General features: G+C 46.0%; 1 protein-coding gene across 6 annotated transcripts in view; it reads right to left on the bottom strand.

The window, feature by feature from the left end:
- USP9X (ubiquitin specific peptidase 9 X-linked) overlaps positions 1-22,751 on the bottom strand; it is a 500,932-nt gene extending 478,181 nt beyond the window's left edge. For 2 of the 6 annotated variants that reach the window (XM_063955595.1, XM_063955594.1), the window contains exon 1: positions 22,176-22,748. The gene's annotated coding sequence lies outside the window, so the exon portion shown is untranslated. Of the gene's footprint in view, positions 1-21,329; positions 21,768-22,175 lie in introns of those variants that run through there. The other 4 variants (XM_063955597.1, XM_063955592.1, XM_063955596.1 and 1 more) reach the window with 4 other exon arrangements.
- Positions 22,752-23,012: the final 261 nt, after the last annotated feature.

Raw genomic sequence — 23,012 nt, 5'->3', positions numbered from 1 at the left:
CACCGTCTCCCTTTCGGAGGGGGACGTTGGTAAAGCAGACCTCAGGAAACGGCGAGGTGGATCTGTCTCTAATTCCAACCTGTATCCCTGAGATATTATCTGCAGGATCCAGGGATCTACTTGCGAGTGAGCCCACTGCGCGCTGTAATTTTTGAGACGACCGCCCACCGTCCCCGAGTCCGCTTGAGAAGCCCCAGCGTCATGCTGAGGCTTTTGTAGAAGCCGGGGAGGGCTTCTGATCCTGGGAAGGAGCTGCGTGTTGCTGTCTCTTCCCTCGACCTTTGCCTCGTGGCAAATATGAATAGCCCTTTGCTCTCTTATTTTTAAAGGAACGAAAGGGCTGCGGTTGAAAAGTCGGTGCCTTTTTCTGTTGGGGAGTGACTTGAGGTAGAAAGGTGGATTTCCCGGCTGTAGCCGTGGCCACCAAATCTGATAGACCGACTCCAAATAACTCCTCCCCCTTATACGGCAAAACTTCCATATGCCGTTTTGAATCCGCATCGCCTGTCCACTGTCGCGTCCATAAAGCTCTTCTGGCCGAAATGGACATAGCACTTACCCGTGATGCCAGTGTGCATATATCCCTCTGTGCATCACGCATATAAAGAAATGCATCCTTTATTTGTTCTAACGACAGTAGAATATTGTCCCTGTCCAGGGTATCAATATTTTCAATCAGGGATTCTGACCAAACTACCCCCGCACTGCCCATCCAGGCAGTTGCTACAGCTGGTCGTAGTATAACACCTGCATGTGTGTATATACTTTTTTGGATATTTTCCATCCTCCTATCTGATGGATCTTTAAGTGCGGCCGTCTCAGGAGAGGGTAACGCCACTTGTTTAGATAAGCGTGTTAGCGCCTTGTCCACCCTAGGAGGTGTTTCCCAGCGCTCCCTAACCTCTGGCGGGAACGGGTATAATGCCAATAATTTCTTTGAAATTATCAGCTTTTTATCAGGGGCAACCCACGCTTCATTACACACGTCATTTAGTTCTTCTGATTCAGGAAAAACTATAGGTAGTTTTTTCATACCCCACATAATACCCTGTTTAGTGGTACCTGTAGTATCAGCTAAATGTAACGCCTCCTTCATTGCCAAAATCATATAACGTGTGGCCCTACTGGAAAATACGGTTGATTCGTCACCGTCACCACTGGAGTCATCGCCTGTGTCTGGGTCTGTGTCGACCGACTGAGGCAAAGGGCGTTTCACAGCCCCTGACGGTGTTTGAGTCGCCTGGACAGGCACTAATTGATTGTCCGGCCGTCTCATGTCGTCAAACGACTGCTTTAGCGTGTTGACACTATCCCGTAGTTCCATAAATAAAGGCATCCATTCTGGTGTCGACCCCCTAGGAGGTGACATCCCCATATTTGGCAATTGCTCCGCCTCCACACCAATATCGTCCTCATACATGTCGACACACACGTACCGACACACAGCAGACACACAGGGAATGCTCCTAATGAAGACAGGACCCACTAGCCCTTTGGGGAGACAGAGGGAGAGTTTGCCAGCACACACCAAAAGCGCTATATATATATCAGGGATAGCCTTATAATAAGTGCTCCCCTATAGCTGCTTTGTTATATAAAAATATCGCCATAAATTTGCCCCCCCTCTCTGTTTTACCCTGTTTCTGTAGTGCAGTGCAGGGGAGAGACCTGGGAGCCGTCCTGACCAGCGGAGCTGTGAGAGGAAATGGCGCCGTGTGCTGAGGAGATAGGCCCCGCCCCTTTTCCGGCGGGCTCGTCTCCCGCTATTTTGAGAAATCAGGCAGGGGTTAAATATCTCCATATAGCCTCTAGGGCTATATGTGAGGTATTTTTAGCCTTTATAGGTACTCATTTTGCCTCCCAGGGCGCCCCCCTCCCAGCGCCCTGCACCCTCAGTGACTGCCGTGTGAAGTGTGCTGAGAGGAAAATGGCGCACAGCTGCAGTGCTGTGCGCTACCTTTAGAAGACTGCAGGAGTCTTCAGCCGCCGATTCTGGACCTCTTCTGTCTTCAGCATCTGCAAGGGGGCCGGCGGCGCGGCTCCGGTGACCATCCAGGCTGTACCTGTGATCGTCCCTCTGGAGCTTGATGTCCAGTAGCCAAGAAGCCAATCCATCCTGCACGCAGGTGAGTTGACTCCTTCTCCCCTCAGTCCCTCGCTGCAGTGATCCTGTTGCCAGCAGGAATCACTGTAACATAAAAAACCTAGCTAAACTTTCTCTAAGCAGCTCTTTAGGAGAGCCACCTAGATTGCACCCTTCTCGGCCGGGCACAAAAATCTAACTGGAGTCTGGAGGAGGGTCATAGGGGGAGGAGCCAGTGCACACCACCTGATCGGAAAAGCTTTACTTTTTGTGCCCTGTCTCCTGCGGAGCCGCTATTCCCCATGGTCCTTTCAGGAACCCCAGCATCCACTAGGACGATAGAGAAATATTGTATAAAATGACCTTCAGTCTGTGTGTATAAGGTGTATATGAACCATAAATGCATTCTGTGCTTAGACTTGGGTCCTATCACCATGATATCTCATTATGGTATGCAATTATTTCAAAATACGGAAACATCAGTTATCCAAAATACTTCTGGTCCCAAGCATTTTGGATATGGGATACTCAACCTGTATCAGGTGATATTTGTTAAAACATATGCCTATTTTGATAAATATTAAGCATAAACAATCTTCCATAGGACATTTGCTATTGTAAAGGGAAAAGTTGCCATTTACCTCATTTAACAAATTTATTTAAATAAATACGGAGGGTTTTTTTAATCATTCATGGCATGTAGTACTAACTTTCTAAAAATGTGTGAGAAACATTATTTCCCTGTTTAACCGATCAGAATTGAGATTATTCTCGTTATACTACAGTAAAAAATAGAATTTGAAATAACTACCGGTAAATTATTTTTTCGTAGTCCATAAGGGATATTGGGGACAGAATTAGTACGATGGGTATAGACGGGTCAAAAGGAGCCAGTGCACTTTAAATTTCTTTAACTTCAGGCAGCGTTAGGGGTGTGCGGTATACTGCGGCAGCCAAGGTGCCATGCCCCGCTGAACAAACAGCCCCTCAGAACGGTGGTCCTGCCTCGGGGAAGCAGCTCTGCACCTCAAGAGGCCGGTGACCATCCCCCCTAACTCCCACGGTGCAGGTATTTTGTTGCCCAAACAGCATACTTAAAAAAAAATAAAACTTTAAAAGAAATTGAAGAAAAACTCTGGTGCTTGCAGAGTGTGCATCCTCTCCTGAGGGCCCTTTTTTCTAAACTAACCTGTAGGAGGAGGCATAGAGGGGAGGAGCCAGCACACCCAGTTGAAGAAATTTAAAGTGCAATGGCTCCTTTGGACCCGTCTATACCCCATCGTACTAATTCTGTCCCCAATATCCCTTATGGATGCTAAAGAAAATAATTTTTCCTGCGTTATATTTTCTCTATGTAATGTCAGTTACGTGTGTGTAACATTGGTTACAGGAACATTTAATACATATTAAACACCCTTGAAACTCATAGCATTTAAATAAGATTTTACTTACCGATAAATCTATTTCTCGTAGTCCGTAGTGGATGCTGGGGACTCCGTCAGGACCATGGGGAATAGCGGGCTCCGCAGGAGACAGAGCACATCTAAAAAGCCTTTTAGGTCACATGGTGTGTACTGGCTCCTCCCCCTATGACCCTCCTCCAAGCTTCAGTTAGGTACTGTGCCCGGACGAGCGTACACAATAAGGAAGGATCTTGAATCCCGGGTAAGACTCATACCAGCCACACCAATCACACCGTACAACTTGTGATCTGAACCCAGTTAACAGTATGATAACAAAACACGAAGTAGCCTCTAAAAAGATGGCTCACAACAATAGTAATAACCCGATTTTTGTAACAATAACTATGTACAAACATTGCAGACAATCCGCACTTGGGATGGGCGCCCAGCATCCACTACGGACTACGAGAAATAGATTTATCGGTAAGTAAAATCTTATTTTCTCTAACGTCCTAGTGGATGCTGGGGACTCCGTCAGGACCATGGGGATTATACCAAAGCTCCCAAACGGGCGGGAGAGTGCGGATGACTCTGCAGCACCGAATGAGAGAACTCCAGGTCCTCTTTAGCCAGAGTATCAAATTTGTAAAATTTTACAAACGTGTTCTCCCCTGACCACGTAGCTGCTCGGCAAAGTTATAATGCCGAGACTCCTCGGGCAGCCGCCCAGGATGAGGCCACCTTCCTTGTGGAATGGGCATCTACATATTTCGGCTGTGGCAGGCCTGCCACAGAATGTGCAAGCTGAATTGTACTACAAATCTAGCGTGCAATAGACTGCTTAGAAGCAGGAGCACCCAGCTTGTTGGGTGCATACAATATAAACAGCAAGTCAGACTTTCTGACACCAGCCGTCCTAAATATATATATATATATATATATATATATATATATATATATATATATATATATATATATATATATATATATATATATATATATATTTTTAGGGCCCTGACAACGTCTAGTAATTTGGAGTCCTCCAAGTCCCTAGTAGCCGCAGGCACCACAATAGGTTGTTTCAGGTGAAAACGCTGACACCCCTTTAGGAAGAAACTGGAGACGAGACCCAGTTCTGCCCTGTTCAAATGGAAAATTTTTAATATGGGCTTTTGTAAGACAAAGCCGCCCATTCTGACAATCGCCTGGCCGAGGCCAGGGCTAACAACATGGTCACTTTCCATGTGAGATATTGGTCAACAGCATGGTCACTTTCCATGTGAGATATTTCAAATCCACAGATTTGAGCGGTTCAAACCAATATGAATATAAGGAATCCCAACACTATGTTGAGATCTCACGGTGCCCCTAGAGGCACAAAAGAGCTGTATATGCAATACACCCTTTACAATCTGGACTTCAGGAACTGAAGTCAATTCTTTCTGGAAGAAAATCTACAGGGCCGAAATTTAAATCTTAATGAACCCCAATTTGAGGCTCAAAACACTCCTGTTTTCAGGAAGTGTAGAAATCGACCTAGTTGAATTTCCTTCGTGGAGCCTTCCTGGCCTCACCCACGCAACATATTTTCACCACCTGTGGTGATGACGTTGTGCGGTCACCTCCTTCCTGGCTTTGACCAGGGTAGGTATGACCTCTTATGGAATGCCTTTTCCCTTCAGAATCGGCATTCAACCGCCATGCCGTCACACGCAGCCGCGGTAAGTCTTGGAATATACATGGTACTTGCTGAAGCAAGTCCCTTCTTAGCTCCCCAGGCCCTTAGTCCTCTGTGAGCATCTCTTGAAGTTCCGGGTACCAAGTCCCTCTTGGCCAATCCGGAGCCACTAGTATAGTTCATACTCCTCTATGTCTTATAATTCTCAATACCTTGGTTATGAGAAACAGAGGAGGGAACACATACACTGACTGGTACACCCACGGTGTTACCAGAACATCCACAGCTATCGCCTGAAGGTCTCAAGACCTGGCGGAATACCTGTCCCGTTTTTTGTTCGGGCGGGACGCCATCATGTCCACCTTTGGTCTTTGCCAACGGTCCACAATCATGCTGAAAAAACTTCCCTATGAAGTTTCCACTCTCCCGGGTGGAGGTCATGCCTGCTGAGGAAGTCTGCTTCCCAGTCGTCCACTCCCGGAAAGAACACTGCTGACAGTGCTATCACATGATTTTCCGCCTAGCGAAAAATCCTTGCAGTTTTGTCACTGCCCCCCTGCTTCTTGTGCCGCCCTTTCTGTTTACGTGGGCGACTGCCGTGATGTTATCCCACTGGATCAATACCGGCTGACCTTGAAAACAGAGGTCTTGCTAAGTTTAGATCATTATAAATTTGCTCTAAGCTTATTTATGCGGAGAGAATTCTCCAGACTTAATCACACTTCCTCGGAAATTTTTTCCCTGTGTGACTGTTCCCCAGCATCTCAGGCTGGCCTCCGTGGTCACCGGCATCCAATCCTGAATGCCGAATCTGCGGCCCTCTAGACGATGAGCACTCTGTAATCACCACAGGAGAGACACCCTTGTCCTTGGATATAGGGTTATCCGCTGATGCATCTGAGGATGCGATCCGGACCATTTGTCCAGCAGATCCCACTGAAGTGTTCTTGCGGGAAATCTGCCGAATGGAATTGCTTCGTAATAAGCCACCATTTTTACCAGGACTCTTGTGCAATGATGCACTGACACTTTTCCTGGTTTTAGGAGGATCCCGATTAGCTCGGATAACTCCCTGGCTTTCTCCACTGGGAGAAACACGTTTTTCTGGACTGTGTCCAGAATCATCCCTAGGAACAGTAGACGTGTCGTCGGAAAAAGCTGCGATTTTGGAATATTTAGAATCCATTCGTGCTGTCGTAGAACTACTTAAGATAGTGCTACTCCGACCTCCAACTGTTCTCTGGACCTTGCCCTTATCAGGAAAGCGTCCATGTTTCTTTTAAGAAAAATCATCATTCCGGCCATTACCTTGGTAAAGACCCGGGGCGCCGTGGACAATCCAAACGGCAGCGTCTGAACTGATAGTGACAGTTCTGTACCAGGAACCTGAAGTACCCTTGGTGAGAAGGGCAAATTTGGACCTGTATGTAAGCGTCCCTGATATCCAGTGACACCATATCGTCCCCTTCTTCCTGGTTCGCTATCACTGCTCCGAGTGACTCAGTCTTGATTTGAACGCTTGTATGTAAGTGTTCAAATATTTCAGATCTCACCGAGCCGGTTGGCTTCAGTACCACAATATAGTGTGGAATACTACCGCCTTCCTTGTTGTAAGAGGGGTACTTTGATTATCACCTGCTGGGAATACAGCCTGTGAATTGTGTGAGGGGGAGACGTCTCGAATTTCCAATGTACCCCTGGGATACTACATGTAGGATCCCGGAGTTCCCTTGCGAGTGATTCTGAAACTCTTGAGATGACCCCCTACCGCACCTGAGTCCGCTTGTACGGCCCCAGCGTTATGCTGCGGACTTGGCAGAAGCTGTGAAGGGCTTCTGTTCCCGGGAATGGGCTGCTTGCTGCAGTCTTCTTCCCTTTCCTCTACCCCTGGGCAGATATGACTGACCTTTGCCCGCCTGCCCGTATGGGGACGAAAGGACTGAGACTGAAAAGACTGTGTCCTTTTCTGCCGATATGTGACTCGGGGTAACAAAAGGTGGATTTTTCAGCTGTTGCCATGGCCACCAGGTCCAATGGACCGCCCCTTTATACGGCAATACTTCCATATGCCGTCTGGAATCTGCCTCACCTGACCACTATCGTGTCTTCGTCTGGCAGATATGTACATCACATTTACTCTTGATGCCAGAATGCAAATATGCCTCTGCGCATCACGCATATATAGAAATGCATCCTTAAAATGCTCTATAGTCAATAAAATCTTGTCCCTGTCAAGGGTATCAAAATTTTCAGTCAGGAAATCCGACCAAGCCCCCTCAGCGCTGCACATCCAGGCTGAGGCGATTGCTGGTCGTAGTATAACACCAGTATGTGTGTATATACTGTTATGATATTTTTCCAGCTTCCTATCAGCTGGCTCCTTGAGGGCGGCCGTATCTGGAAACGGTAACGCCATGTTTTTATAAGCGTGTGAGCGCCTTATCCACCCTAAGGTGTGTTTTCCAACTCGCCCTTACTTTTGGCGGGAAAGGGTATACCGCCCATAACTTTCTATCGGAGGAACCCCACGTATCATCACACACTTCATTTAATTTATCTGATTCAGGCAAAACTACAAGTAGTTTATTCCCACCCTACAAAATACCCTTATTTGTGGTACTTGTGGTATCAGAAATATGTAACACCTCCTTCATTGCCCTTAACATGTAACTTGTGGCCCTAAAGGAAAAATACGTTTGTTTCTTCACCGTCGACACTGGGGTCAGTGTCCGTGTCAGTGTCTGTCGACCGACTGAGGTAATTGGGCGTTTTTACAAGCCCCTGACGGTGTCTGAGACGCCTGGACCGATACTAATTTGTCCGCCGGCTGTCTCATGTCGTCAACCGGCTTGCAGCGTGTTGACATTATGACGTAATTCCATAAGTAAGCCATCCATTCCGGTGTCGACTCCCTAGAGAGTGACATCACCATTACAGGCAATTTGCTCCGTCTCCTCACCAACATTTTCCTCATACATGTCGACACACACGTACCGACCTACAGCACACACACAGGGAATGCTCTGATAGAGGACAGGACCCACTAGCCCTTTGGGGAGACAGAGGGAGAGTTTGCCAGCACACACCAAAAGCGCTATAATGTATATAACAACCCTAGAAGGTGTTGTTTCTATATATGCGCTCTTAATATATATATATATATATATATATCGCCAATTTATGCCCCCCTTCTCTTTAACCCTGTTTCTGTAGTGCAGTGCAGGGGAGAGTGGGAGCCTTCCTCACCAGCGGAGCTGGGCAGGAAAATGGCGCCTGTGTGCTGAGGAGAATAAGCTCCGCCCCTTTCTCGGCGGGCTTTTCCTCCCGGTTTCTTTAATACTGGCCTGGGTTAAAATACATACATATAGCCTTAATGGCTATATGTGGTGTATTTCTTTTGCCAAATTAGGTATTTATATTGCTGCCCAGGGCGCCCCCAGCAGCGCCCTGCACCCTCCGTGACCGTGTCAGTGAGCCTGTGAGACAACAATGGCGCACAGCTGCAGTGCTGTGCGCTACCTCTATGAAGACTGAGAAGCCTTCTGCCGCCTGTCACCGGACCTCCGTCTCCGCCGTCTTCAGCGTCTGTAAGGGGGATCGGCGGCGCGGCTCCGGGACGAACCCCAGGCTGACCTGTGTTCCGACTCCCTCTGGAGCTCAGTGTCCAGTAGCCTAAGACTTCAATCCTCCTGCACGCAGGTGAGTTGCAAGTCTCTCCCCTAAGTCCCACGTTGCAGTGATCCTGTCGCCAGCAGGAATCACTGATTAGTTTAAACCTAAAAAAGACTTTTCTAAACAGCTCTATAAGAGAGCCATCCAGGTTGCACCCTACTCGGACGGGCACAGAAACCTAACCGAAGCTTGGAGGAGGGTCATAGGGGGAGGAGCCAGTACACACCATGTGACCTAAAAGGCTTTTTAGATGTGCCCTGTCTCCTGCGGAGCCCGCTATTCCCCATGGTCCTGACGGAGTCCCCAGCATCCACTAGGACGTTAGAGAAATTTAAATAAATACCAACATGATCAGGTTTAGTGCTGTACTGAAGAATAAAAAATGGCATTTATATAAACTATATAGAAAAGCAGAAAATTTAATTATAACAAAGACTTACTTTTAATCCCTTATTACAAGTAACATTAGTTACAGTAAGATGGATCAGAATTTGTCAACCTACATGTTTCAGCAAAGAAAGTAAATTACACATTACATTATAAAAGCACATTCAATTCCTCTTATCTTGTAATAGTATATTTTACACATCTTCCACCTATTTGGAAGGGGTTGGGTATAGGTGACCGGTGCTTGGGATCCCGCCGGTCACTATACTGACACCGGGATTCGGGGGTTAGAATGCCTGGGGGGGGGGGCGCAACAAAGCCCCTTGTGGGCTAGGTGGCGAGCTGCGTCACGAGGTCTTTTCCCCTTCTCTATGGGTGTCATGGACATCCAATAGTCCCTGTTAGTCAGCATGCTGACTGTCTGGATTGTGAGGGTGTGGGATGTAGGAGTTGGTACTGTCACATACCTACATCACAATTGGAAGAAATGCAGTATTGTTCAAGTAACAAACAGTAGGTATGTAATGTTAGTTACTTTGTAATGGCCCCTCCTGATTCACCTAGGCTCAATCCCATTGAGAAAGTCTGGGATGAATTAAACAGAAAGTGCATGTAATGGCTCCAACAAATACTAAACTTATGGGAATGTCTGAACAAAGCCTGGAAAGGAATAACTTACGAAATTTTAGAAAAGTTGGTGTCTCAAATACCCAAATTATGTGAAACAGTAATATACCCCAGAGGAGGACAAACTGATGAAAGCCAAATTTAACCTGAGATTTATGTTACACTAAGAAATTATAAATAAATTTAGATTTTTAGCTACAATATGTTAAAACCATTATGATTCAATATTTTCACTACATACACACACAAAATAGTTGTACCTGTTATGTGCTCAAACCTATATGTTTTCTATTTCATATAATCAACTTACAACTTGACTTTAGGGCTGCTGACTCAAAAATAACTTTTGCCAGCAAGTACTGGAAGATAGATACAAATAGATAGTAGAGTAGGGCACACTAAATAGTACAATGAAAAACTCTTGTTCATTTACGTAATATTTACATATCTTAAACAACGATGAGAATGATTCAGTATACAGAGTACACCTTCTACATTTTAATACAAAGTTTTAATAAAAATAAAAAATGTATAAAATAATTTTTTTTTTTTTAAATCATGTGTCAGAAAGTACTTAAGATTCATTTGTGCTTCGTGTTACAACAGAGTTTTCAGTTATTCCATCCACCCATAGGAATATAGTGTCACCCAACGCTTTTTGTCACATGACTTCTATTTGTTTGCAGGTCAAATCTAACATGGAGACCTTTTCAGGGATTAAAAAAAAAAAAATCCACATGATTTTCTTCTTTTAGACCTAAAGTAATACACTTGTTTTCTTGAATGTCAACTCTTAGTAGAAACGACTTTAAAGAAATGGATTTTTCTCCTTTAGGTAGATTTTAAGTGATATACTTATATTTCAATAAATGTTGGTTCATCATTCTTAAGCCAGAATCAATGGGGTAGATTCAATTCAGCAACAGTTGAATAGCGCCGGGAATTAGCTCCCGGCGCTATTCAATTCAGCTAAAGTTAAGTCGGAGAATGCCCGTTCTCGCGGACTCAACAGGTTGTTTTGTTGGGAGAACGAGCATTCTCCGACTTAACTACCCGCAGAGATAATGATTCCCGACAGAATCAACCTCGCGCCGGCCGACAATTGAGGGTAACTAGTCGCTGTATTGAATAGCGCCGGGAGCTAATTCCCGGCGCTATTCAACTGTTGCTGAATTGAATCAACCCCAAAGTATCTGTTTTGCTAGAATCTTAACCCAAATAGAATAGGCGAGTCTCTCCTACAACCAGGCAACACAGAGGTCCAGGTCCAGTACTTGTAGCCTTACCTAGTTACTTTTTAAATGATACACATCATATTTTATTAAGCAAGAATACCAGATCCATTTCAACGCATCTGATAGGATAGAAAAAGATATTGGAAATGGTTTGGGGGGGGGGGGGGGGGGGGGGTCAGATTCATTTGTTTTTAATGCGCCTATTAGTTTTGGGTACCTGACTGAGCATTTCAATTGTTGCTCCATTCAGGCACGAATAGCAGCAGATGCATACATTTCAGCTCACACCTTCTCTTTTGGTGGATTTCTGCTCACCACTTCAGAAGGGTGCAAGCAGACTTAATGGGCGCCCGTGACTTTCATGCCCACACGCACAAAAATTAAATATTTCCTGTGTTTAGACAGGAGCAGCAGCCGCAAAAAAACTTAAGTCCCGCCTCAGACTGCAAATAATTTTCAGACTAGTGGTTCTCAACTCCAGTCCACAAGCACCACCAACAGCACATTTGTGGATTTATTTAATCATGCACAGTGCGGTTCTTAAGTGCAGAAGCACCCTTTTAAAAAGGAAATGAGTAAGGAAATATTAATCCAGGGTCTATACATATGATAGTGAGGGAAAACTTTTTACGATATGTCACCAGTATGGCTGCCATCTTAGATGCAACGCTAATTTTTAATTGGAAAGGCAGTCATGTGACATATCAAACTTGCAAGTTTCATATGAAAAACAAATGGTATTGGCGTTTTAAGGTTTCTTTGGGGTCGATTCTATTCGGCAACTAATGAATAGCGCCGGGAATTAGCTCCCGACGCTATTCAATTCAGCAACTAGTTACGTCGGCGATGGCCCGTTCTCGCCGACAAAACAGGTAGTTTTGTCGGGAGAACGGGCATTCTCCGACTTAACTCCCCGGCGAGAGGCTGATTCCCGACAGAATCAGCCTCGCGCCGGCCGCGAGGCAGCACTTTTGTCGGGTTTCTCTTCTCATCCCCCGGGGATGAGAGAAGAATTCCCGACAATTGCAGGTAACTAGTTGCTGAATTGAATAGCGTCGGGAGCTAATTCCCGGCGCTATTCATTAGTTGCCGAATAGAATCGACCCCTTTATTCAGTCTCAAGTTTTAACAGAGTTTTCTTTTGCAGTTAGTGACATTAATATTTCCTTACTAATATCCTTTTTGTGGACCACCCTGTATTTTGCTGGGTCAGCAATTGTCCCACATACAGAAAATCTCAAAACATGAGCTGATAGGAAAACTTGAGGCCGAGAACCAATAGTTTTGACCATTGACAAATCTTCATTGAACCAGTAAGCGCAAAATTTTTCAGCGCTAGGCAATGCATTAAATGGTTGCCCAGGAAACTACAACTATACAATCATTGTTTTATTGGGTTTTTACAAACAAAATAAACAATAAGCCATGCGTTGAGTAATGTGCAGGAAATGTACCTTGTCTATAGAGATTGTCTATAGGAGCGACAAATCCAGGTTGCGCAATTTAAGAGGAGGAAGGGGGAAGGAGGAAGGGAAAGTAGTGGCAACCCTATAAAAGGGATGTAATGGCTAAATGTATATTTGACATTATATGGAAAACAAACCCAGAGATTAACTGCTTGTTCCCACATTGTGTCTCAATTTAAGACAGCTGCAATGTGGCAGAAGCCCTTAAATGGATTTAAGTGATATGCCCATTACGTAGGCAATTCAATTGTCGTCCTCCCGGTTACCACTAGTGATCGCAAAGCGGAGAAATTCAATTGTTGCTCCGTTTGGGCACCCACTAGCCATGGGAGAGAGATTTCTTATTGCCGTTTCCTTAGGTGGCAAGAAGAAATGTCAGAAAAGTACATGGTTTAGGCACCCAAACAAGAGTCTGGACACACTAACAAGGACATTCGACAGGATTAGCAGATATTCACAGCTAAACCTTATTTATTTGGGTGCTTCAAAAAGTAATGGGCAGCAAATTATATCAACAATTGAATTGCAGTGATGGGAGCCCAAAAAAAAATCCTGCTTTTTGCTATTTTGGAAAGGTAGATTGATAAAATAAGAACCACAAAGTATTTGTTTGGGGTGCTCATAAAATAAACAAAACAATTTGTGTGGGTACTTTATAAAATAAGAGATATGGATGTTGGAATGGAGCAACGCAAATGTCTGAAAGTGGCCACAGCCGCAGAATTTATCCAAAGGGATTAATTCATTTAGGAGGTGTTATGCTTATGATCGGTGCATATATTTGCCATTTGTCATAACCCCAGAATAAAATTTGTGTACGCCTCTACGTGGCCAACAAAAGCACACAATGTAGAAACAATGCAGAATTGCATTACGTATATAACTGAATCAACAGAAAAGAGTCAACACATCCTAAGGCCCAGTTACACATACTTTAAAGCGCTACATCCATGTGCAAAGGCAAAATGAACTCAAGTACAGCAATCATTAATTCCCACACAAAAACAGATGGCCAGTGTACACAGGTTTCTAAGAAAAGGCATGATGGATTAAGAGAACAGCACGCAGTTATATTTTGTCATTGATCGGTCACACATTTTCTAAAAATCTTTACTGTATACCAACCATCTGTGGGGCTTGATTCATTAAGCTGCTTGCAGGTGCTTACCACCTCCTCCCTGCATTTGCGATGCGATCATATATATTAGATGTTCATCTGCGATGGCAGGCTAAGTAAGTTTCAGCCTAATAAGCCTTGCCGTTGCAGTGCGGCTTGCGGGTCCAAAGACAGTGCGACTCGCGACGCAATCCTTGGCCTTGCCACTCCTGTTTTCACCAACGCCGGCTGCCTCTCCACTCGAACACCTATGCCTGTCAACCATGCAGAGGCGTTTGCATGCGTGTGCCGCGACCACAGATCGGGTCCTTCGCATATGCAGTTTCCCCACCATCGGTAAACTGCACATAGGGTTGCATAAGCGATCCCTGAATAGGGCTGGTGATATGATGCAGTGTTGGGTTCGTGCTATGTTGACACACTGGCGAACGTTATACTTTAAAGCCATCTCAGACTGATTGACAGGCAGAGGCGGTCGCCGGGTGGGAGGGGGCTGCACGGCGGCATGGCCGGACCCCGTTGGGGGGGGGGGGGGGGGGGCGGGCCGTGGCGGCTGCGTGACATCGCGACCTGGGCAGCGAAGGAGGTTCTCCCGGTCAGCCGCAGGAGCTGCACTGGTTGGGAGGTACTCCTGAAACGCAAAAGCATCGGCGCAGTGCGATGCTTTTACATTTCTGCAGGGGGGGGGGGCGGCACTGGCATGCGGGGCAGTCTAGCCCTGTGCTGGGCTTCCCCCCCATGTCTGAGTGCCTGATCGTAGCGGTGCTAAATTTAGCACAGCTACGGTCAACTCGGAATGACCCCCATTATGCATATGGTATTAGGCATGGAGAGTGGAGACCAAACACTACTTTGGCCTTTAGACTCTTGGAAGTAGCATTTAGGTTGAAATATCTAGCGCATCATACACTCTGATCTTTCAGGGAATTTGCTGGTCTATGGGGGTAATTCAGATCTGATCGCTGCTGTGCGTTTTCGCACGGCGGGCAATCAGATCCTAACTGCTCATGCACCGCAATGTGCAAGCGCGTCGGACAACAGGCATCGCCGGTCAGCGACTGAATAGTGCGAAAAATCCGATCGCATGGGCGTTCACAAGGTGATTGAAAGGAAGAGGCCATTTATGGGTGGCAACTGAGCGTTTACTCGGAGTGTTGGGGAAAACGCAAGCGTGCTCAAGCGTTTTAAGGGAGGGTGTCTGATGTCAGCTTTGGCCCCAATCAGCCTCTTCTCATTGCACTGGAGGAGTAAGTCATGGGTTGCGCACAGACTGCACAAAGTGGTTTTTTGCAGATCAGCAACACATGCGATTGCACACTCGCACAGCGAATTTACACTCCCCCTCTAGGCGGCGACTATCTGATCGCAGGACAGCAAAATTAGCAGACCAGTGATTAGATCTGAATTAGGCCTTCTAGTTGTAGCTCTTCCACATGGTAGAACAATGGACTTTGCCTTAATTCCCTTTCCAGATTGATGAACAGAAGCGATACCATTACTGAGACTACGGAAGATGTCCTTGCCATGTCAACGCTCGAGGTTGTAGCAGGTACTAATCCAAATAATGAAGTACACTCAATTAAAAGCACCTAGCTTACATGTATTTCTATACTTGTATGTAAGCAGTGAAGTATTTAATTTTTCAGTACGACTTCCTCATGTTGGCTTACTCTTTGCATCAAATTACAAAGCATAATCTTACACAGGTAATCTGTCACGATATTACATTTATCATGTTTTAGGATTTAGTGAGGACTAAATAGTTAAAAGTATGGTGTGAAAAAAAAACAGATTTCAAAGGGCTTGATTTAATTCAACGTGATGTTTAAAGTGCAGGAAAGGAGGCCGAGAGCTATTCAATTGTCCTCACCACTAGTCTGGAGATGGTAGTTCTGGCACCTTAAGATGGGTGTTTAGTAGCGAGAACAGTCATTCTCCAATTTAAGTGCCTGCCACGATGCGGTTTGCGTCGTTCTAAAGCCAGAAATAGGCATTATGACACTAATTTAGTTGGCTTTCTGCTCACACCTCAAGAGGTGTGCGTGCAGAAATCTTCTAGTTGGGCTTAACAGTGCAGCCAATTCAATAGCTCCAGGAGCTCCTAACCGGTGATAACAACATTGCGTAGAATTGAATCGAGCACATTAAGAGTACTCTCTCCCTATGACTGTATGCAAAGCACAACTACAGAACGGACAAATCCTGTTCACCAAGCACTTGCACCGGATTGGATATGTGCGAGACCACCGGTCACAATACCAACGGCAGGATCTCGGCTGTTAGGTGGCCCGCAGAGGGTGGGGAGCAAGCGCAACAAAGCCGCTCGTGGGCTCGCTGCTCTCACCACACTGCGCTCGCCACAGGTTCTATTCCCACTCTATGGGTGTCGTAGACACCCAGGAGTGGGAATAGTCCCTTTTGGTCGGCATGCTGACCGGCGGGATTTTCAGATGCCGGGATCCTGGCGGTGGTATTGTGAACAGCGGGCTCACATAAACGCATCCCCTTGCACCACAGATGGTCTTTGGACTGCAGTCGAATCTATAGTGGAGAGTTGTTGAAAAGCTAAAGGCTATATCTATTATTCTGACAGATGAGATATTACTAAACCTGCAGGAAAAAAAAAAAACTTTTTGCTTTTGTGTGGGTATATAGGCCATTATAATGTGGTCTTTTAATAGGGCAACAAATCAACAGCAGAATGCATTTACTTAGATAAAGATTGTCGTCCTAAGGACATAGGTTGACCAGGAGAGGCGCATGAGTCTATAACTGCGCTGTGCATGCAACCATCTTCAAGAATGCTTGTGTAGCTCATAAGTTATTAATCACAATATTGCTGGCTAATAACTTTTAGATAAATTGTGCATACTTGCATTATTAAACTACTTTTAGTCCAGTGTGATAGACAGTCCACCAAGGCTGCAAAGACAGTAAGCCAAACCTTCGACTGACTCATGTAATAGTAAAACAGGAGTCTGAGTCGAATGTTTGGCTTATTAACGGCACAACACTTCCACCATCCAATCAATATTAACAATAAACATGGAAGCAACATGAATATTATGAAAATAAACTCACAGCATAATACTTAATAAAATAATACTTCTCACAGTACGTTTTATAAGGGGGATTCAGACCAATTTGAAAAAGCTGGTACTAACTTAATGAATAACTCTGCTAATACTAAAACATTTACTTTGAGAGTAGATGGAGTTAAAAAAAAAAAACAGCATAGCTACTTGCATCTATTTGGAGTTATGTGAACACTGGGCACCTACTGGTTAAACTATGGGGTCAATTCAATTCGGCAACTTATGAACAGCGCCGGGAATTAGCTCCCGACGCTATTCAATTCAGCTGCTAGTTACCCGCAATTGTCGGGAATTCTTCTCTCATCCCCAGGGGATGAGAGAAGAAACCCGACAAAAGTGCTGCCTCGTGGCCGGCGCGAGGCTGATTCTGTCGGGAATCAGCCTCGCGCCGGGGAGAGTCGGAGAATGCCCATTCTCCCGACAATTCCACCTGTTTAGTCGGCGAGAACGGGACATCGCCGACTTAACTGGAGCTGAATTGAATAGCGGCGGGAGCTAATTCCCGGCGCTATTCATAAATTGCCGAATTGAATTGACCCCAATGTGACAACCAGAATATTTTAATGTTCAATAAGTGTGTACCACAAAGTTTGGCTTAACCTGGGGTGCCACGGGTTGGTGGTCCAAAACCATATCAGAATATCGTCAAAGTGATAGGCAGCCACTAGCACTGGTTTTGCCCATCATAAAACATGGACAATTAGAAGCTCAACTGTACACCACCATATAATTGAACCTAAAGCCCCATACACACTAAACGAGTCCCCGCCGACGCTGATATTGCCGGCGGTGGGGACCCAGCATCGTTAAGGAGGACCTCCCTCGTCTGTACATGTTCAGACAAGGGAGGGGGTCATTAATAATGCGTGGGAACAAATGGGAGTGTACACACGAGATTGTAAAAAAATCTCAATCAGATTGGCCCTTCTGAGCAAGATCTTTTACTTTCTCGTCCAGTGTGTATGGGCCTTAAGGATGACAGGTAGGCACAATTTACTTCATTCAATATAATTTTCCAAATTTATCAATACAAAAAAATAATATTATATATTTATTTTTTTTACTTAACCTAGGGGTGCCATGAAACAAATGCTGATACTCTAGGGCACCGCGATTTCAGAAAGTTTGGGAACGCCTGGCTTAACCTAAAAAGAGATCACTAACCCACATAAAGAACAAGCTTTAGAACACAATAATTCACTGTGTACACTAGGTAGATCATGGATTCACTACATCTGTGAATACCCAATTGCATTACATCATCATTTAGTATGAACGTCAACAAATCATAATATACAGAAAAATAATACCACTACTCCCATAAGAGATCTCATGCACTTTTTTGTTGTTATTATTATAATTTTGACCTATTTATATAGCATCACTTAAGTCAGTGTCTCATTGATGCTTCCCGTCTAAGGGGATTATGTACTAAGCCTTGGGTAGGGGTGGTCTTCAGGTTGCCGGCGGTCAGGCTCCCGACGACCACCATACCAGCGCCGGAATCCCGACCGCCGGCATACCAACATCTTTTCTCCCTCTTGGGGGTCCACGTGCCCGCAGCGTGGCGTGCGCAGCGAGCCTGCAAAGGGCTCATTTGCGCTCACCCAGCTGTCGGTATGCCGGCGATCGGGATTCTGGCGCAGGTATGCTGGCCGCCGGGAGCCCGACCGCCGGCATCACATACTACACCCTTGTGTAGAGATAAAGTACCAGCAAAAAAAAGTGTCATGTTATAGACTGTTTGAAAAATGACAGCTAGACGCTGATTGGCTGGTACTCTCTCTCTCTCTCTCTCTCTCTCTCTCTGGCTTAATACGTCTCCACCAAAAAAAAAAAAAACACAAGCAAGCATATGCATGTTGTTATTTTGTTTTTGGCAGTAGCCAATTAACCTAGCAGTATGATTTCTGGTGTGTGGGAGGAATCCCACAAAAATACGGATATGACTTCATGCGGATAGGACCGCTGGCTGGAAAAATTACTCATTTAACCAATGCTGCGATGCAGCAATACCAACCACTGTGCTGTACGTATATCTTTAGTAGATACACTGTATGATTCATTAGAAGTTAAACAATTCTATTAATAATTCATGCCTTTCATGGGATCCGACTCCCTCCTCCCCCCCCCCCCCCCCATCCCCTCCCTCTCAATAGAATGATACCCTATCCACCAAGAAGCAGTATATTTGTTGATGCTTTATATGATGGATCACTTTATAAAATAGCACATCTCAACCCGCAATGGGGTCGATTCTATTCGGCAACTAATGAATAGCGCCGGGAATTAGCTCCCGACGCTATTCAATTCAGCAACTAGTTACGTCGGCGATGGCCCGTTCTCGCCGACAAAACAGGTTGAATTGTCGGGAGAACGGGCATTCTCCGACTTAACTCTACGGCGCGAGGCAGATTCCCGACAGAATCAGCCTCGCGTCGGCCGCGAGGCAGCACTTTTGTCGGGTTTTTTTCTCTCATCCCCCGGGGATGAGAGAAGAATTCCCGACAATTGCAGGTAATTAGTTGCTGAATTGAATAGCGTCGGGAGCTAATTCCCGGCACTATTCATTAGTTGCCGAATAGAATCGACCCCAATGTGAACTTAGAATATTTGATCACACATTGGCAGACGGGGATGTAGTCGTCATCCCAACATTCAGGCTATCAATGGTCAGAACATCGGTGCCATAATCCTGAGAGCTAAAATCTTGAACGCAAGTATACCAGTGAGGGTTAGTGTTTGGCTGCGGAGGGTGTTAAGGTTTGGCACTAGGGCAGGGTTAGGTTTAGACTGCGGGTGGAGAGGATTAAGGTTAGGTTGAGGGTAACAGGCATGGTTAGTTTACCTTCTAAAAAGTTACGCGATTCTGATCGTTGGGATGCCACTATCTGTATTCTGACTGTCGGCATCCTCACTACATTGACCTCATCCAAGTTTTTATAAAAACATTAAACTAAAATAAAAGGGCCGGATTCAAATGTTCATCACCCCCTCCCACCCGCCGCCAGCTATTCTAAAGTTGCTGCTGACGGATTTCACAAGTTCTTTTCAGCTTGCTACCACGGAGGTAGCGAGCTGAAATGCGCATAAAGAAACCCGTTTGACACCCAAATGGGTCTTTTCACGCTCAGCGCGATAAGTGGGGCCATTTGAATATCGACCCGCGATCTCCAGTCACTTTAGACGGGAGATCGGGGGTGCAATAACATTCGAATTCCCCCCATAGTGACCAAAAAAAAAAAAAAAAAAAAAAAAAAAAAAAGGTACAAGTCATGCAGTGGATTACCGTACATGAAAATAAAACTTGGCAATCCTATGCAATAAAAGGCTACCACTGCTCCTCACCTCTATGGGGGGAGGTATTCAAGTGTTTTGTATGCCGGCGCCTGACGGGGCAATGCAAGTGTTGCTCCATTCAGCCGCGCATAGCCACCAGTACTGAGATTACGGTTATCTTGTTCTGTCATTTTGACAGGCTTATAACTAGTATTTATAATAGCAGTCATCAGTCAATAATTCAATGCATGGAACCAATAAGAAAATCCAGATTAAAGGTAATATAATCTCTGTCAAAAACGTTTAACCAGTTACATTACTACACATTTTGGATATATTTTTCCTATAAAGTGATCTTTACACACACTGACAACATCTGGAAATATGACAAACATCTACACAAAGGGGTCGATTCAATTCACTGACAGTTGAATAGCGCCGGTATTCAATACAGCGACGAGTGACCCTTAATTGTCGTGAATTCTTCTCTCATCCCCGGGGGATGAGAAAAGAAACCCGACAAAAGTGCTGCCGCGAGGCTGATTCTGTCGGGAATCAGCCTCGCGCCGGGGAGTTAAGTCGGAGAATGCCCGTTCTCCCGACAAAACAACCTGTTTAGTCGGCGATAACGGGCGATCGCCGACTTAACCGGAGCTGAATTGAATAGCGTTGGGAGCTAATTCCCGGCGCTATTCAACTGTCGCTGAATAGAATTGACCCCAAACATCAACTTCCTGACACTACATCACTAAAGTTGTGAGAAAGACCTATTCAAAAAGGCAATTAAAACAGTTTTTTGTTTAGGACAAACCCAAAAAAAAAACAAGCATAATTGGTAACATAAAACGTAGTAGATAAACATGTCAGCAGGGGACAGCGGACCAAGAAATAATATATAAAACAATAGAGATCTAAATTTCCCAGAAATAAAAGCAATAAACACAATTTGAAGTGAAAAGTTAATTATCTACAAGATACATGGTTCATGTATGCAAATAAGCCAATGTCACAGAATGTATTTCATAGTATCCAAATATTCAAGCAAACACTTATATCGAAACAAAAATAATATGTATGCCTTATAGATGTACCAGTCACGATTAGGGCATAAATACCATTGCTATAATCCTCATAGAGGAGTAACACACACACTAACTATACATCTGAATGCACAGGCTAGCATAATATTACGTGCAACCTGAAACACAGAAAATGCTTTGGTAAGGCTGTAGTGACAGCACCAGGGCTGAGACTTTCTATACCAGCCCCAACTTGGTTGTTACTTACGTGTCCGGCAGCAGCTGCAGTCTCCGGCCTGTGATTATTAATATGGGCTGAGCGGATACAATGGAGAGAGCCGGCCTCAGGAAGGGAGAGCCAGAGCTGCCATGTCAGTGCAGTCAGAGGCCTATAGCTGCAGGCAGGGCCTAGTCCATGTCTCTCGCTTATCTTCCCCCCATCCACCCCCTCCAAATCACTCCACCTCAGTAATGGCGTTTGGCAGAAAACAGAAGAGAAGAGGGAGGAGAGAGCGGAGAGGGCAGAGGGAGGGTAGGAAATGCTGGCCTGCCAGGAGGGCACAGACAGGGAGAGACGGATGGAGCGGACGGCTTGGGCCGGGGGCTGCTGGCTGGGAGCGGCGTCGGTGCAGCCCACCTCCTCACTCAGGAGGCTACGGACAAAGGGTTAAGTGGAAATAAATAAGATATATGGGATGTGAGGGGGAGGGAGGGATGTGAGGGCAGCAATGGCTCCTGGAGGAGGAGAGAGGAAGAGGAGGAGGAGGAGGAGTAGCGCTGCCACCACCGCCGCCGCTGCCTGATCATCCCCAGCAGCAGCAGTCACTGCCCCAGACAGGATGGGGGAGAGCGGAGACGTCAGCCATTTTCCTTTACACTTCATCATGTTATATGGAGGGGGGTGGCGGCGGCAGCAGCACATACCGCGCTACCCATTCCATGTGTATGATTTGCCCCACACAGGGCGTCCCTCACCTGCCCCCATACGTGTCACCAGGCCGGCTACTATGTTACTCAGCATCTGCCAGGGCCCTTCCTCCTGCTGCCAGGACACCGGCTATAACCCACACACAGACAGACACCCAGGGCATACAGGACAGAGACCATTACTCACCGCAAACTAGTGAGCCCTTCTCCCCTGAGGAAGAGCCGGTCTGCGCCTCATAGCAGCAGGGGGTAGCGGAGACACATGTGGCAGCGGCAGTACTGTCAGACCCAGTAATGTGTATATATAGGAGGCTAGTGACTGAGCGGAGGCTGTGCAGAGCGGCGCGGTCGGGCAGCCTCGCTTCCTTTATGTCCTCCCCCACAACTTCATATGCATTAAAACTTCTTCACGTCGCCTCCCGCGCCGGTATTTCTCCTCCCTGTCGCAAGCTCAGAGCCGGTTCCTGGAGGCCTCCGTTGCAGTAGTGCTCTGTCAGCGGCCGCCTCTGTGCGCTCCCCGCAGCAGGGGGCTTGGTGCGGCGCTTCTCCTCTTCCGCTAATATATTTAGAATAGTCCTCTCCACTCTCGCACGGTCTCGCTGTGGCCGGCGGTGCGTTTTTCCTGCGTCATGAGCACCAGCAGCAGCTTCAGCTGAGCACCTCCTCCTCTCCCACCATCATCATCAGCAACCACCTCCTCTTCCTCCTCATGCCCGGACATACACTCACTGGTGCTGCTGTCACATTGCTGTCCGGGTCACCCAAGCCGGCACAGGGCTCACTGACGGCATTTGTATTAAAGGTTACACTGACTATAAATATTGCGCTACGTAATGTACGTGTGCATGGCATGAGCCCCCGGCTGCCTCCTAGGGAGCTCTGGAAGGGTTAATTTTAGGTGATTGTCAGTAATCTGATAACATTATTAATATGACGCCAGGCAGTACAGCACCGGCATGCCGCACACCGTGCTATTCACACTAGGAGGAAATCATGCTTATTTATCAGTGCATTCACAGTAGCT

The sequence above is a fragment of the Pseudophryne corroboree genome, chromosome 2 (assembly GCF_028390025.1).
Source record: "Pseudophryne corroboree isolate aPseCor3 chromosome 2, aPseCor3.hap2, whole genome shotgun sequence".
In the NCBI taxonomy this organism is placed as follows: domain Eukaryota; kingdom Metazoa; phylum Chordata; class Amphibia; order Anura; family Myobatrachidae; genus Pseudophryne; species Pseudophryne corroboree.
This window is presented reverse-complemented; position numbering and strand designations above follow the sequence as displayed.